Source organism: Triticum urartu, unplaced genomic scaffold (assembly GCF_003073215.2).
Source record: "Triticum urartu cultivar G1812 unplaced genomic scaffold, Tu2.1 TuUngrouped_contig_4617, whole genome shotgun sequence".
Classification (NCBI taxonomy): domain Eukaryota; kingdom Viridiplantae; phylum Streptophyta; class Magnoliopsida; order Poales; family Poaceae; genus Triticum; species Triticum urartu.
Genome location: NW_024115220.1, coordinates 13006 through 17361, shown reverse-complemented (window position 1 = coordinate 17361; position 4356 = coordinate 13006). Strand labels below are relative to the sequence as shown.

The window sequence follows — 4356 nt, the reverse complement described above, 5'->3', positions numbered from 1 at the left end:
TGAAATTTTCATCAATCTGAATAAGTTTTGAAATCAAAATTTCTTTACCATAAGTTTTAATTTTTTTGTCATTGTATTAAAAAATTCACTGAATTCAAAAAGTTCATCCGATTTCAGAGAAGTGTTCTTGAATTGAGAATTTGTCCATCAAGTTAAAAAAATGGAAAATGTTCATCTAAATAATAAAATGTTCATCGGATCCAAAATTTGTTCACCAGAACCGTTTAAAAAATTCATCAGATTCAAAAATTGTTAATCCATTTTCTAAAAGGTTCATCTGATTTCAAAAAAGGTTCTTTGAATGGAGACTTTATTTATCAAGTTCAAAAAATGTTCATCAAATTCAAAATTTGTTCATCTGATTAAAACAATTCATCAATATACAAATTCATGAACATTTTTTGAAATCACGAACATTATTCCAATTCAAGGACATTTTTTGAAATAATACCAAAAGCCGCGATGACTTGTCGTCGGGTTGCGTTGGAGTGAAGCTGAATCATCAATCATGGATATATCACTGACATACCCCTCCAACCATCGAACGTCCATAGCTAACCACCGACAGCATTCCAGCAAATCTACTTCAGTACTACCTAGGTAGGTAGTTGAGCACTGTGGAAACCACTAGCTAGGTAGTTGGGCACTCTACTTCACTGGATTCTCATCTGGGCGCAGAACGCAACCTAGCACCTAGCCAACACAGAACAACAGAAACCTGGCAATTCAGTGAGCATTGGGGAGGAGGACGCCCACGGAGGGGAGAGTACGCAGGATCCATGGAGCGTATCGGCGACAAGGTAATCAGCAGGGCCGAGATCACGGACGACGCGTCGGCCACGTTCGCAGACTCCACTGTGATCCCCGACAGGTATGCCCGGTCAGATGAGGTCAGGGACGGGGTCGTCGTCGGCAGCGACGAGAGCTACGAGCTACCGGTTGTAGACATGGCGAGGCTGCTTCACCCGGAGTTCTCAGACGCGGAGATTGCCAAGCTTGGCTCTGCGTGTCGAGACTGGGGCTTCTTCCAGGTTGTTATCTTTGCTCGCATTCGCATATATATAGCATTGTTTGGAGAGAAGCCATTCACTCTTGCTTTTGATATTGGTATACCAGCTCTTAATGGCCCCCGACAAATTGTAGTGAGAGCATGGTTTTGGTTACCAGTCGAAATTTCAAGATTTCCCATGGTTATCGCGTATTTTCGTGCCCCTCGATAGATCGCCGTACCGAGCAAAAAATACCATTTTTTTGAAATTTTTGAATTTAAACACTTGATTTACAGTAAAGTATGTAGGATCTAATTAATGCAATGAGAGTTGGTTATGGCATGTTGGTAGCAACCTAGTTCCTGTTTTGAGAGGTCTCTGGTTTGAATATTCGTTCATTCACTTATTTGAATTAAAAATTCAACTATAAAATTCACTCGAAATATTCTCGGTATTTGTCGGTATTTCTCGATAACCGTGGTAACCACATTTATCAGTCCCCCTCAGTAAAATTGCCTCATTCGGTAACCAAAACCTTGAGTGAGAGATCTTGGTCGCTAGGAAATATTAATTTCTCGCACGACTGCACTGAAATTAATTTCTGTAATTTCTGGAGATCCTCAGCTCGGCCGGATGCATGGTAGAAACTGTCGCTTGAGTTGACTGAAATCCAGCCAAAAATTTAGGAAACTTGATGAAAGTTTTCGTGTTTTTTATTTGGCTCCATGTCATGAGGCGGTGAATATTCCATTTTCTCTTTTTGACAAAAAGTAATTTTTTTTGGCATACCTACTGTTTTACTGAAATGACTGAAAACATTCAAAAAGAATTGTTGGACTGAAATCCAACCAGAATTCTAGGAAACTTGACATAAGTTTGGGTTTTCTTTATTTAGCTCCAAGTTCTGTGCTAGAGAAATATGTTGACAAAAAAATCAAATATTTTTGTATATCTAACTATCCTGCTAACATGACTGAATTTTTTCAAAGTTCTGGTGAAATTTCACTGGAAATGGTAACCATGCCCAGACACCATGTGGACTTGCTACACTTTAATTTGTTGATCTATCTACCGGACTATCCATCTATCAAATATACAAAATGAGATCCATGGACACTAGTCGGGACAAATTTTTATAGAAAGAGCCCACCCGGATGATGAACCAGGAATTCGCTCCCGGCGAGAGTCGGATCCTGGCCGCAGAGTGCGCCACTGCACACCCTTGCCACTAGGCTAGTGGCTATTTCTCCGTCTATCAAATATACATCCTCTGTTTGACGCGGAATAAATTAAAATTACATCCTCTGTATTCGCAGTTAACAAACCATGGAGTCGATGAAACAGTTGTACAAGATATGCAAGATAACACTCTGCAGTTCTTTGGCTTGCCGCTGGAGAAGAAGAAGGCAGTGGCCATCCAAGCGCGTCGTCTGAAAAGTTGGACTGGGCAGAGAGTCTAATCCTCGTGACGCAGCAACACGAGCAAAGGAACAATGAGTTTTGGCCTGCCGATCCGTCAACATTTAGGTCATAATTCTCTTTATCTCTTGCTTAAGTTAATTACATGCTGCATTGCTCCGTTTGCTTCGTTTCCTTCGCGGGCGTACATATAAATATACATGTACACATATCATTCAGGGACGCACTTGACAAGTACTCAACGGAGATGTCAAATCTCACAAGCCGCCTTACGGTGTTCATGGCGAGTGACCTCGGCGTTGAGCAGGAGGCGCTCATGGGAACCTTCCAGGGCAAGACGCAGAGTGTTGCCTTCCACTACTATCCTCCGTGCTGCCACCCGGACAAGGTGATCGGCATCACGCCGCACCACGACGGCCTCGGCCTGACGCTGCTGCTGCATGTGGACGACACGCCCGGCCTGCAGGTGAGGAAAAACGGAAGGTGGTACCCGCTGAACCCGCTGCCAGGCGCCTTCGTCATCAACGTCGGCGACATTCTCCAGATCCTCACCAATGGCACCTATAAGAGCGCCGAGCACAGGGTGCTGGCGGACGCCGAGAAAGGCCGGGCCACTGTGGTGATGTTTCAGGATGCTTGTGTTGCCGGTGTGGTGAAGCCGCTCCCAGAGCTAGGCGAGGCGACGTACAAGGCCATCGATAATGTTGAGTATGTCAAGGGGAACTTCAGGGCGCTGGCTGAAGGGACAAGGTTCGTGGATAGTCTCAAGATCATGTAACCAAACCTAGGTCCAGAAGGGAATCTAAAGAAGTTACTTTCTTAATCTTTGTGTCGTGTATGTATCCGGTGGCAATTACACACCCGAACATAAAATAAATAAACTTGACGGGACTGATTTTTCTAGATTAATCTGCTAGGCTTTATAATTACTCAAATTGGTATGTTTACAGAGATAACAATGGGATAATGAGGATGTCCCGACCATATATGACGACCTGATCTAAAGATAAATGATGCCTACCTAGACTGTGAGCTTTAAAATTCGACCAGATAAACTCATGAGCAAAATCACAAGAGATAAATGTATTCAAACAGCTTCTTAATTCCTCCATAAATACCCCTTCAGACATTCAAGCCCGTCAGATCACATTGTTTCCCGCTTTCGTGGTCGAGCCGACACATGGTTTGCCCTTAAAAAGATAACGAATACCCTTCACCTTCTTATTTGTTTGGAAAAGGAGGTTAAAACTTCTGGCCTCTACGGTCAATCGACGCATACAACCATCTTTATTAATTATTCAACCAAACTCTAACAAGAACATATATCAAGCCATACCAAACCACTACTCACACCTACAAACTTAATAATATGGAGTGCTCTCGCTCCTCATATCTAAAACCGGTGTGCTGCCTATCCATCCAAATAACGTATCGGAACTTACAACCGGTGCAGCAAATCTAAAACGTACACCACATGCATATGTTTTAGAAGCCGCCATAATCATTAAACCGCTGACCCATCTTTAGAAAAGAGATCCGCATCATCCTTGCCAGTCTGACATCCATTGATGCCACCACAGCGTCCAACAGCACCACCTCCTGCGTGCAAACTGCTGAGCACGTCGCAATCGCCCACGAGTTGGCTGAAGGCCTCGGGCCTATACCCACCAGGTGCACTATCATGCCCCCAACAAGGAAGAATAATCACAGCACTAATGTCTCGAACAAGGAAGATAGGGAGGTTGGACACCTTAATTGCCATGCACGGTTGCCCTCGACTTCCTCCTCGGGGCGATGAGCCGGACAAATCATGTCATCTTCAACCTATTCAAGGAGGTCATACGTTTGGCGAGCCTGAAGATCTCTGAAGCCGGACCTATGAGGACATGTCACGTTTTTTCCCAAGACAACAGGTGCCCGCCTAGTTCTCATTCCTAAAGGGAAAAGG

General features: G+C 43.8%; 1 pseudogene; it reads left to right on the top strand.

Annotated features, from left to right (window-relative positions):
- Positions 1-579: 579 nt before the first annotated feature.
- On the top strand, positions 580-3320 carry LOC125528076 (annotated as a pseudogene).
- The last annotated feature ends 1036 nt before the right edge of the window (positions 3321-4356 follow it).